Source organism: Panthera tigris, chromosome D3 (genome assembly GCF_018350195.1).
Source record: "Panthera tigris isolate Pti1 chromosome D3, P.tigris_Pti1_mat1.1, whole genome shotgun sequence".
In the NCBI taxonomy this organism is placed as follows: domain Eukaryota; kingdom Metazoa; phylum Chordata; class Mammalia; order Carnivora; family Felidae; genus Panthera; species Panthera tigris.
Window position 1 is genome coordinate 1,327,095 of NC_056671.1, and position 12,384 is coordinate 1,339,478.

Below are 12,384 nucleotides of genomic sequence, written 5' to 3' on the forward strand. Positions count from 1 at the left end.
GCCCGGCTACAAACGGTGCTCAAAGCCGATCGGGAACACGCGAGGTCTACCCCTCTCGGTGCCGCGGCCCCTGCCGACGCACGAATGGCACACGCTGCGTCACCTCCTGGGGTCCCAGCCCGCTCTGCCCTGTGCAGCCCCCCCCCCCCCATCCTGCGAGGATAATAGGATAATAACCTATTAGCGTTTGATCCTCAGCGACGTGCGGCCAGTGGAGCTGAGCCCAGTGACCCCCCCCCCCCCCCCGAGGCAGGAACGAGGACATTCCACCCGGCCTGGGGCGGTGGCCGCTCCTTACGGCACCCTCCCCCCACACCCCGCCCCCGTGGCCTTGTGGGTGTCCAACGTCAGTGCGAAGGTCGGACGAGGGGCATGAGGGGCGGAAGTCCGGCAGGCTCGGGTCACTCCTGCAGTTCCAGGGAGGCGGGGGGCCACGTCACCCCAGCCCGTGTCTCTGTAGCTCTGCCCGTGCGTGTAAGTGAATGAATGTTCCTGGACTGGCGCGCGTGAGTCGTGTACGTGCTCGGGTCTAAGTGTGCAGGGGTGTGGCCCCCGGCGTCCAGCGGCAGGAGGGACACACACAGGGAACACCGGGTCCCCCTCCCCGGCGGGGTCCCGCCCGCGGCTCCTCCGTCATCAGGGTCTTACCTGTAGCGACAGGAGCGCCGACAGCGGGCCCAGGCACGGCGCAGGGCAGGTGCTCCCCGAGGTCAAGGCGCACACGCGGCCCCTGCGCCTGGGGCACACGCGGCCTGGGACGCAGGCGGTGCGGGCGGGTCTGAGCCCGCGCATTTCAACTCGCCCCGGGGAGGTGGCCCTGGGCGGCCGCTGGGGACGTCGGGACGCTCCCGGGCCCGTCGTGGGCAGAGACTCGGGGGCCGCGTGCACGGGCTCCTCCACGGACCCCAGGCTGCCGCTCGGTCCCCGCCCCCCGGGGACACCGTCCCCTCAGGCCACGCGGCCTCACAGACCCGGGCGCCATCTTCCTCCCCGGCTCTCTTCCCGCGCGGAGGCTCACGGGAGGCTTCTGGTTGGCGGGCGCGGGTCACGTGGGGCAGGGCGGCTGCAAGGGCCTTCGGGAGAGCGGCGTGGCTTCCACCCTGGACGTGTCCACGTGGGAAGGGAGTGCCGGGAGGCGCGCGGGCCCGTTCCCGTCCGCGCGGGCTTCTCCTGGAGCCCGAGGTCGGGGACGGGACCTGTGGGCCCCCCTCTGCGCCCACCACGCATGGTCCCCTCCCCGTCCTAGTGCACCAGGCCCGGCCCCACCTGCGTGTCTGGAACTTTCTCCCCACAGCCCCATGCAGGCCTAGCTCCCGTGCCGCCCCCCCCCCCCCCCAGAGAGGCTCCCGCACGTCCCCTGCTGGCACCCGCACCCCCGCCATTGCCGGACACCACACCAGGCCCCGAGCGCTGACCACGCTGCACACGGGGTTCACCACGCCCTCCCTCTTCCAACGCAAGATCAAAACGGGGCACGTCCTCGCTCTCGCAGACGTCAGGACCCCGGCAGACGCCCGCCACGGATGCTCCGGGGCAGCTTCCCAACAGACCAAGGCTCCTCCCAGCAGGGGCCTGGGGATACACCGACCCAGTTTGCTCACAGGTCTGCGGTGTGGGGGCCCTGAGTGTGCGGCTCCCGCGGTGGGCGTGGCTGAAGTGCCTTTCTCTCAGGGCTGGCCACACTTCTCCTTGACCCCAACCTCACGTGAGCGTCATCGTTAAAGGGCCCGACCTCCGGCCTACACCGACAGCGATGATGATGGATGATGGTGGACACTGAGGAGGTCAAGGGTCAGGCCCTGTCTGTCTGTCGGTCTGTCTCGGGTTAGACACCGAGAATGTGGGCTGGGTTCCGGATGAATGCAGGGAGAGGTCTGCAGGAGGGTGAGGGAAAAGCCATGCTGCATGTCGCCAGCAGGTTGTGTCCCCAGGCTCCTGCCTGGAGCCCGGCTCTGCAGGGAGGCGGGCAGAGCCTGGCCCCTCAGCTGTAGCCTCCCCGTCTACAGAAGGGTACGACGGGCTGAGTCAGCCCAGACCCGTGTGAACCCGTCTTCACCATTGACGCACTTTCTGAGGCCCACGCTGCCCTCTGCTGAAGCAAACAGGGCAGAGGAGGAAGAAGAGCCATGGGTGGTGATGGCAGCTGGGCTACTGGAGGCCAGCTTCCCGACCTCTCAGGACAGTGGAGCGTTCTGGAGTCAGCCAGCAGAGCTAGTGGTGCGTCTGCTGGTTTGTCCCCAGGAAGGCTGGGGCAGGGAGGGGTGGGGTGGGTCGGGGCTTGGCAGCGTGGGACCAGCTCCCGCCCTCCTGAGGGATGAGGGGACAGCAAGGAGAGAGGACAGAGAGATGCCTGCACCCCGGGGCACTGGGAACATCTGGGCAGGGCCACGCTGAGGGGCATCCGTACCCACCGCATTCACCCATCCCTCGGACGCAGGCTCCGCACCATCCAAGAATTCTCCGTGGGACGTTAGAGGAAGCTGTCGCCGGCCTCAGACCACAGAGGACGTTCTGGGGTCAGTACCGGAGCAGGTGCAGCCGGTGATGACCAGAAAGCGAGGGAAGTTCCCCGGCCAGACGATAAATACTGGTGTGTGTGGAGCAGACTTGCCCGTAGAGAAAGAACGAGCTGTCCCTGAGAACCTTTACAAAATGTGTGCAAAGCACAGAACATAAAGACTAGCTTCCTTAACAAAATAAATCTTCAGACGTTATCATTTTCACAGCTAGGGCACAAAGAGGACAGCCTTTTAGAAAATAAAGTAACTTGAGCACATCACACATTTCCCCAATCCCTGTCCTTTCTCGCCACTTCTCGGGGGTTGTCTGTGGAACCTGTGCCCTGTTTGCCAAGCAGAGGGCAGCGTGGGCGTCAGAAAGTGTGTCGTCAACAGCGGAGGCTGGTTCCTGGTGGGGGTCTGCGGTGACCCAGCCGGTCCTACGCTTCAGCGGACGGGGGACCCGCCCTGCTCACCGCATCCTCCTCTGTGTCCCGACCCCACGTCACATCCACCCCGGCACCTGTGCGCACACCTGGCGTCAGGGTGGGGCACCTTCCGGTCTGTGCCAGCTGGAGGTCGGCTTCTGCCGTGCTCCCCTCATCTGGACACAGGACCCTGGGCTGTTGTCACCCCGACTCAGGCCTTCCTTCTGGAAGTTCTGCCAGACTTTCCACTTCATTAGACGGCACCTCTGGCTTCACGTGGAGTGGAGAACACCAGCGTCGGGGTTCACGCCGGCACCCACATCCTCGATCTGCGGCTCTCTGATAGGGAGCCATGCCTGTGGATGAGGAAGCAGCTTCCAAAGCCAGGCATCAGGTTACAAATCCAGATCCATTAGCGTGTGCAGACCTTCCAGATCGCAGTACGCTTAACTCAGTACACAAGGCGGGGATCTTCACAGATCTTCACGCTGATGCACTGAAGCCCAGCCTTCAGACTAGGGCAGACACAGACCCGTGGAGGAGCACATCAGGAGGGGGCTTGGAGGGGCGCTGGCCCAGGCTGAGGTTGGGGAGAGGGGCAGGGGACCTGTAGGGCAGAGGCTGGGCTTGGGGAGGGGGCAGGGGATCTGCAGGGTGGAGGCTGGGTTTGGGGAGGGGGCTGGGGATCTGCAGGGCGCAGGCTGGGCTTGGGGAGGGGTACAGGGGATCTGCAGGCAGAGGCTGGTCTTGGGGAGCGGGGCAGGGGATCTGCAGGACAGAGGCTGGGCTTGGGGAGGGGGGCAGGGGATCTGCAGGGTGGAGGCTGGGCTTGGGGAGCGGGGCAGGGGATCTACAGAGCAGAGGCTGGGCTTGGGGAGGGGGCTGGGGATCTGCAGGGTGGAGGCTGGGTTTGGGGAAGGGGCAGGGGATCTGCAGGGTGGAGGCTGGGTTTGGGGAGGGGGCAGGGGATCTGCAGGGTGGAGGCTGGGTTTGGGGAGGGGGCAGGGGATCTAAAGGGCAGAGACTGAGCTTGGGGAGGGGGCAGGGGATCTGCAGGGCGGAAGCTGGGCTTGAGGAGGGGGGCAGGGGATCTGCAGGGCGGAGGCTCGGCTTGGGGAGGGGGCAGGGGATCTGCAGGGTGGAGGCTGGGTTTGGGGAGGGGGCAGGGGATCTGCAGGGCAGAGGCTGGGCTTGGGGAGGAGGCAGGGGACCTGCAAGGCAGAGGCTGGGCCTGGGGACGGGGCTGGGGATCTACAGGGCTTAGGCTGGCCTTGAGGAGCAGGGCAAGGGATCTGCAGGACAGAGGCTGGGCTTGGGGAGGGGGGCAGGGGATCTAAAGGGCAGAGACTGGGCTTGGGGAGGGGGCAGGGGATCTGCAGGGCGGAGGCTGGGCTTGGGGAGCGGGGCAGGGGATCTGCAGGGCAGAGGCTGGGCTTGGGGAGGGGGACAGGGGATCTGCAGGGCAGAAGCTGGGCTTGGGGAGGGGGGCAGGGGATCTGCAGGGCAGAGGCTGGGCTTGGGGAGGGGGGCAGGGGATCTGCAGGGCAGAGGCTGGGCTTGGGGAGGGGGGCAGGGGATCTTCAGGGCCGAGGCTGCGCTTGGGGAGCAGGGCAAGGGATCCGGAGGAGGGACCAGGGACCGGATAGGACCAGGCACGGCACAGGGGCAGCTCCCAGACTCCAGCCAGGACTGTCGGGAGGCTTCGCTCTGCACGTCCGGGCTGGGCTAGGGAAGCAGTTGTCAAAGATGTGAGTCCACGCCCAGAAGTGAGGAGGAAATGCCCCAGCGGTGTCCCCTCGTCTCCTTAGGTCAGGGTCCCTGGGTGGGAAGGGCTGGGACCTGAGACATTGACCCAGGCTCTGCGGAGGTCACCTGCAGGCGGCGTCCCAGCATCCACCTTTCCTTCTAGGTCCACCCATGTGTCGTCTGGAAACGCAGTCCCCGAGGTCAGACCCGCGATCCAGGGACACCTTGGCCGCAGGGGATTTGGGGACCCAGGTCTGGTCAAGGAAGGCCCACACTGCCTACGGTGATTGGGTCCGGGACAGTCACATGCCCCTGCCCAGACCAATCAGAGTGAGCGTCGGCGTTGGTCCCTGGTCCAACAGGAAAGGCTCTGGCCCGTCCCACTGGTTGCAGGGATTGGCTCAGGCCCAGTCACGTGCCTCCACCCCAACCAATCGCAGTGAGTTGTCGGGCTTTGCGGCTCGCTGAGGCGGAGGCCTGGCTTCCGGGAGGAGCTGAGGACTCGCGCCCACCGCCGCTGTCTTGTCACCGTGCAGGGCCCGGAGGTGCGAGGTGACGGAACTCCTGGACCCCTGGGTTCCAGAACCCTGACCCGACGAAGACCAAGATTTGAGAGGGACGTTCTGATGCCATCGCTGGAGCGCTGGATCCAGCCGTGCCTGAGTGTGCAGGGCAGGGCCGGTCTGCGGTGGCTACTGTCACTTCCAGCGCGGGGACCCTCCCTGCTGCCTGCGGCGGGACGATCGGGAGCCGCATCTGGGTCGTGCTCCTCCCAGCGCAGCCCTGAGCCTCCACCGTCGGGCTTGTTCTCAACCTTCGGGGACGTGAGCAGCGCCCGGGCTGTGGGGACCGAGGGGCAATGCCCGTGGTCTCCCTGGTCTCTGCGGACTCCCCGGCCTCTCTGGTCTCTGGTCTCCCCAACCTCCGCGGCCTCCCCAGTCTCCGTGGTCTCCCTTGTGTCTGTGTCCTCCCCAGTCTCCGGCCTCCCTGGTGTCGGTGGCCTCCCCTGCCTCTGCGGCCTCCTCAGTCCCCCTGGGGCCCTGGAACTCCCGAGGAGACGGGACACGCGGGACTGAGCGTGTCAGCAGCTGGAGTGACGTCCAGGCGGCACGAGCAGCCGGACCGTGGGAGCAGGTGGACCTGAGGGCGCTCAGAGCGCGGACACGGGTGTGGGCGGTGCAGAGAAGGTGGGGGTGCTACGCAGGCGAGCGACACCACAGCGGGCCGTGTGCAGGTACTGCAGGTGACCCAGAGAGAGCGGGGACACGGCCGTCACAGACTGCAGGGCGAGGAGCCCACCCCCACCCCAGTGGGGGCACCTGACAGGCGGGCGGTCACGGTGTAAACGCTCAGGTGGAGCCCGGGCAGAGCTAGCAGCACGCGCACGAGGCACGCGCCAGGTAGCACGGAGGGAGCGTGGGATCGGGGGCCACGGGCGACAGCACCGTCACACGGTAGGACGTGCGCAGGTGACACACGGCCCTTCACACCCAGGGGAAGTTCGCGGGCGAGCGGGCGGGCCCAGGCATGGCCCTCGATTGGCCGCACCGACAGCGCGGCTGTGACCCACACACAGGCCGACCGACACCGACCCCTGGACTCGGAGGGACTCGGAGGTTAAGTGGGAAAGGGTCACATAGGGGCCCAGTGATCCCTTCCAGCCTGAGAGCGGGACGCTCGGGCCAGCCGAGTTGGGACACCAGGCTGTGGGGTGACAAGGACCCTCAGCGCGTCTTCACGCTTGGTCCGGAGGGGGAGATGGGGTGCCGCACTGAGCCTCGTTTGCACCGCACGTCACGGTTGTAACGCGTTACCCTTCGATCGTCCGCAGAGAAGAACGTCGACACGTTTGTGTCAGACATTCGTCGTGTGTACGCTTCTCTCTGAGCTCCGGTGGTGCGGTGAAGATTTGCAGCGAAGCCTTTATCTGTTAGATAAAAAAGAGCTTATGCGGAAGTTCCTGGTTGACTTCTGCATGAATCCTCCCGGCCTCCTCCTGCCGCGCAGGCCGGCCCAGCGTCCCTCCCGTTACCAAAATGGGGCTTCACTGGGAGGTGGGAACCGCCCAGCTGCCGGGTGGAGAACCCCCGGATCCTGGGGGGCCCGGGCATCCCCGAGGGTCGGGATGGGGGCATCAGGCGGGGGCACACCAGGTCGCGGTGCCCAACCCTGAGGCGGGCGCTGGTGGAACCGTGGGGAGCCGGGCTGTGCTGGGACTCTCCATCTTGGGACCGGCTCTGTTCTACCTGCCAGTGCCCTGGGAGTGCTCCCCCTGCCACGGGTCATCCCAGGGACGCTGGGGATAACTCGCTGGCTGGGCCACGCAGGACCCTGTCCCTGGGAGGTGGTGCCGTGGGCCAGGTCCCCGAGGAACGCTCATTCACCCAGGTCGGGGCAAGGGGGCGGCTTCCTGGATGTTTGCCCCTCGGGCCGCTCTGAGCCCGGTTCCCGAGCTCCCCCTTCCTTCACACTGCGCACAGGGGAGCAGAAGCGGGGAAGGGCTCTGAGTTCTGGGTGAAAAGCCATTAAATCTCTCAAGTCTTCTCCCAGGTTTTCTGATACTCGGCGCCGGAGGGGCCCGGGTCTGCAGCTTGGACCCAGAGCACCGTGACCCGTTCCTGGCGGACATGGTCACCCGTGGGCGTGTGGCCTCGGAGTCGGGGTCCTTGGGAAGTGTAGGCCCCTTCTGCATACGTCCGCGACTTCTCCAGCTTGGCCGCGGCAGGGCGGGGCTCCTCACCCCCTACACACAGACCCCGCATCCCCCAGGCCTGCCCACCCTGGGACGGGCTTGGGGGCTGGGCCATCCCCTTGGGACAGTTCTGCCCGGGCTCACCCTCGGCTCTGCTCCCAGAATGTCGCTGGTCCCGGTGCTGCTGGCAGAGCAGAGGGAGCCGAGAAAGAAGGCTCTGTGCGAATTCACAATGCAGCGAGGCTTTGAGAAGACATCAAAGTCTGTTCTGATTGCCGAGAACCAAACACACGTCCGGGAACGTCACTGCAGTGACCTTGTGTTTTCGTCGCCAGGCCCTCCCGGCACGTCTCCATTCTCTCAGGTCTCACGTGTGATCTTAGTGCAGACCGATACCTGCCTCAGTTTTCATTAAAAGCTCACAGCATCTGAGAGTGTTTAGAAGGAAAAGGACACCGTTCTCTCCTCTGAGATTAATTACGTGCTTGTTGGAGCCATTTAGTGCATCCGGGGAGTGTATGACAGCCCACGTGTCCCCTGTGGACCTTGCTGGACTTTGTCACTGCCTGCAGGTGCTGAGCGGGTCCAAGGACGAGAGCTTTCCGGGTCAGGTGACCGAGACTATGGACGGTCTACAGTCCCCAGACTGCTGCGGGTTCACAGTGTGGCTCGAGGCCCCCTGCTGCAGCCCTGAGTGCTTGGACCGCGGCTCACAGCCCGTGCACCGGGGTGACCTCGGCCCTGGAATCGCTGGGGTGTCAGCCACAGTCAGGCATCAGGCACATTTTTCTAGTAAAGAAGCTGTGCCTCCATTAGCAGAGCATATAGCTCATTCATTCAGAATGTATTTTCTCAGGGACCAGATTCTGTCCTTGATATTGAAGCTATAAATCCTAGTAGCAAAACAGATGGGTTCCCCGCCTTCAAGTGTACAGTTTAGAGAGGGATACAGAATCACAATAACTACTCTGAAGACATAGAATTGCAAAACGTAGTGGATATTGAGCTAGCAAACACAGGGATCTTTGGGAGCATTAAATGGATGCTTGGGGAGCTGACATCTGAAAGAGCTGGAATCAGCATAGATGACATTCCAGGCAGAGGAAACAGCAGGTGCAAAGGCCCCGAGGTGGGAGGACCAGACCCCTTAGACACAAAAGTCATTGTCATAACAACAGCTGGCACTAACACAGGGCTCACTGCTTTAAGTACGCCTCGCATTTTAATTCCCACCGCAGCCCGAGCAAAGAGGCAACGAGCACAGTAACACCGACACCCCACGCTATAAACGAGGATGCTGAGGCACGTGGGGAGTAATGGCTGCCTACATTTCCATCGACAATGAGTGGGAGGACCGGGATCGGAACCAGACCATCTGGCTCCCCGTGCTGAGCTTCTATAAGATGTTTGTTTCTCGAGTTTCGAGAGGACAGGGAGCACGGTGTGCCAGAGACTGGGGGCGGGCAGGGCCAGGTCACGAGGACCTGCAGGTGCCGAGTACGTCAGGATCCTTTCTGCCGGCAACAACAAAAGGAAACCCACACCAAACCAGCTCAAGTGAAAGGAGATACTATTGGTGTATGTACCTGAGATATCTGGGGTGGGTTTCAGATCTGGCTTGATTCAGGGGCTTAAGTGATGTAAACGGGGCCCATCTCGTCTTGTCTATACTGGCTTCATTCTTGGAGCATTTCTGTCCAACAACTCAAACCTTACCATCCTCTCAATTCATAATTCTAAAGCTTCAAGAAAGATTGCCCACCACTTCCCAGCCATTCAAGCATAATGTCTGCTTGGGCTGAAAGTCCTGGTTTGGGTAACATGCCTGTCACTTTTCCTATCGGTGTGGTCCAGGTGGAATGTCTGATTGGCCCAGGCCTGGATGCATGACCCACCCCTGGACACCAGGAGTGAGGCCACATCTGAAGTCCTGGGCCATGGGAATGGCCCCAGAGAGAAATGGACACCTGGTTATGAAAAGGGAAATAGAGGCTGGATGTCCAAGAGACAAGTGTAACTCTTTGGGCCCATCTAGGACTTTGACCAGGGATGAGGGCTCGACCCAAAGAGGGCATGTATTCTGAGCTCACTGGCCCTTGGAGTCCATGGCTCTGGGGAGGAAGGAGGAAGGAAAGTAGGTCCTGAGAGGAGAGCTGGAGGCTGCCCCAGATCTCTGCTCACTCCCCACTCCACCCTGTGCTTATGCTTGGGTGGGAAAGAAACCTCCAGAGCCCAAGGAGGACAGAGGGGCTCTAATGGTTCTCAAAGTAGCTGCCCATTGGCATCACCTGAGAGGCTTTGGAATGGCCAGAGATCCTGATGTAATTGGTTTGAGGCACAACTGGGAAGGTGGGATTATGTGAACCAACCATGTCTCGATTCCCCAAACACCACCAGGGGATCCTACTCTATTTTAATTGTCTCACTTTAATCCATCTTACAAGAAACCTGTTCATTCGATGACTCACCTTAAATTTCTACTGAGTTTTCACATCCTCCTTGGGACAAATGAATGTCCGACCGGACTTCCCCTGTTTCCTTTTGCGATGATTTCCTCAAGATGTTTTTGGTGGTAGTGAGACTGTGGATGAAGCCACATAGGTCCTTGCCTTTGAAAGGCTGGCCACTGCTAGGAAGTGAGAGAGAGCTGGTCACTGAGGCCTGAAGTGGGGTGTGGAGGAGAGGGTCACAGACACATCATACACCACTGTGCACATCCCTCCACCCATCGATCCTCCATCAGTCCGTCATCCCTGCATCCCTCCACCCGTCCATCCTCCATCAGCCCATCATCCCCGAAACCCTCCACACCCATCGACCCTCCATCATTCTGTCATCCCTGCATCCCTCCACCCATCCTCCATCAGTCCCTCATCCCTGCATCCTTCCACCCGTCCATCATCCCCGAATCCCTCCACTCGTCCATCTTCCATCAGTCCATCACCCCTGATCCCTCAACCCATCCTCCATCAGTCCATCATCCCTGCATCCCTCCACCTGTCCATTCTCCGAAAGTCGGTCCGTCCCTGCATCCCTCCACCCATCCATCCTCCATCAGTCCGTCATCACTGCATCCCTCCACCCGTCCATCCTCCATCAGCCCATCATCCCCGAAACCCTCCACACCCATCGACCCTCCATCATTCTGTCATCCCTGCATCCCTCCACCCATCCTCCATCAGTCCCTCATCCCTGCATCCTTCCACCCGTCCATCATCCCCGAATCCCTCCACTCGTCCATCTTCCATCAGTCCATCATGCCTGATCCCTCAACCCATCCTCCATCAGTCCATCATCCCTGCATCCCTCCACCTGTCCATTCTCCAAAAGTCGGTCCGTCCCTGCATCCCTCCACCCATCCATCCTCCATCAGTCCATCATCCCTGCATCCCTCCACCCGACCATCCTCCATCAGTCCCTCATCCCTGCATCCCTCCACCCGACCATCCTCCATCAGTCCATGATCCCTGCATCCCTCCACCTGTCCATCCTCCATCAGTCCATCATCCCTGCATCCCTCCACCCATCCTCCATCAGTCCATCATCCCTGCATCCCTCCACTGTCCATCCTCCATTTTTCCGTCCATCCCTGTATTCATCCATCCATCCTGTCAGTCTGTCCATCCCTGCATCCCTCCATCCGTCCATCCTCCCTCATTCCATCATCCCTGCATCCCTCCACCCGTCCATCCTCCATCAGCCCATCATCCCTGCATCCCTCCATCCAGCCGCCCACAAGGACCAGCTCCGGATGGACTTCTCCACAGATGTCTGTGCAGAGGGAACTGATGGTCATGAAACCAGATGCACCCAGACCCACATCTCCTGTGAAGAAGGTGGAGGTACAGTCTGACTGAATCAGATTGTGATATGACACATTTACTCAGAACCGACCAGGCCTGGATATTGAATTGGATGTAGTTAATTTGGATGCAGAAATTTGGATTAGGCAGAATACTAAAAAAGTAAAAATAAAAATTCATTTTTGCATGGTTCTAAATTTCCCAAATTTAATACAATTAAAACACTCACATCTCAGAAACAAACTGTCATGGACCATTTACCTTCAACTTTAGATCCTGGAAAACCCGTATGGGAGAGAACCGGTCGTGAGAAATGGGTCATAAAATATGCTGGCTTTTTCTTAAAAATTGAAACATCAAAACAGAAGATCTTGGGGAGAATACGTCCAGTTGAAGCTCCCTGAGGCCTCTTGTTAACTGGGCTAGGGCTGTAGGGGCCCACTCGTCACGTGTGGAAAGAGCAGGAGGTGGTGGGGGTGTGGAGTCCCTCCCCAGAGACACCTGCTCCTCCTGCAGACGGACCAGCCCGGGAGCGCCTCGGGCAGCTGCACCCAGAGGAGTTTCCTCCGTGCGACAGCCCTTTACAGACGGGAGAGCCGGGGGCTGCTGGCAGGGCCGAGGCAGGACAGAACCAGCGATCTTCCTCCTTCACCCCTGCAGGTGGCCTCTCACCCCTGGGCCATTGGGTGCAGGACACAGGGGCCACAGTGGTCAGGTCGGCAGCAGAGGTTCCAGACACATGGAAATGCGCTCCCGATACCGTCCCCTCGGGGAGCAGGGATGCAGCAGTGGAGACAGGAGCTGCTTCCTGGGGTCGTGACGGGGACAACAGGGGACAACAGGGCACACGGTGCGGGGCGAGCACACAGCTGCTCTGGGCAGGGAGAGCTGGGAGCCTGGTGGAGCCGGGCTCAGACAGCGGAACCGGTGCTTCTGCTGGAACCCAGGGCTGGGGACACTGGCTGACCCGGAGCCAGGATGCAGGGAGGGCGGGACAGGCCAGGACACCGGGGGGCGGGGACAGGCCAGCCTTGCAGTATGGCACTGCCTCCTCCCGCCAGGGAAGAGAGACAGACGTGCTCCCTGACCCGGGAGGCCCTTCCTGCCCCCCGGTGCTGCCCTCGCCGGCGTCCGGAGGCTGAGAAGGCCCAGGAGGCCCGTAGCCACTTGTCAGTTTAATTCACGGTGTTTGGGATTCATTACAGAATAATTGTCTT

The 12,384-nt window shown here is 61.8% G+C and overlaps 1 long non-coding RNA gene across 2 annotated transcripts; it reads left to right on the plus strand.

Moving 5' to 3' along the window:
- The first annotated feature begins 387 nt into the window (after positions 1 to 387).
- LOC122232604 lies at positions 388 to 2,767 on the plus strand. 2 transcript variants are annotated; one of them, XR_006209962.1, is made up of 3 exons: positions 388 to 474; positions 2,076 to 2,217; positions 2,438 to 2,767. It is a non-coding gene; the product is annotated as an uncharacterized LOC122232604 (long non-coding RNA). The 2 variants fall into 2 exon arrangements; XR_006209961.1 differs by lacking the exon at positions 388 to 474 and adding an exon at positions 1,361 to 1,791.
- Positions 2,768 to 12,384: the final 9,617 nt, after the last annotated feature.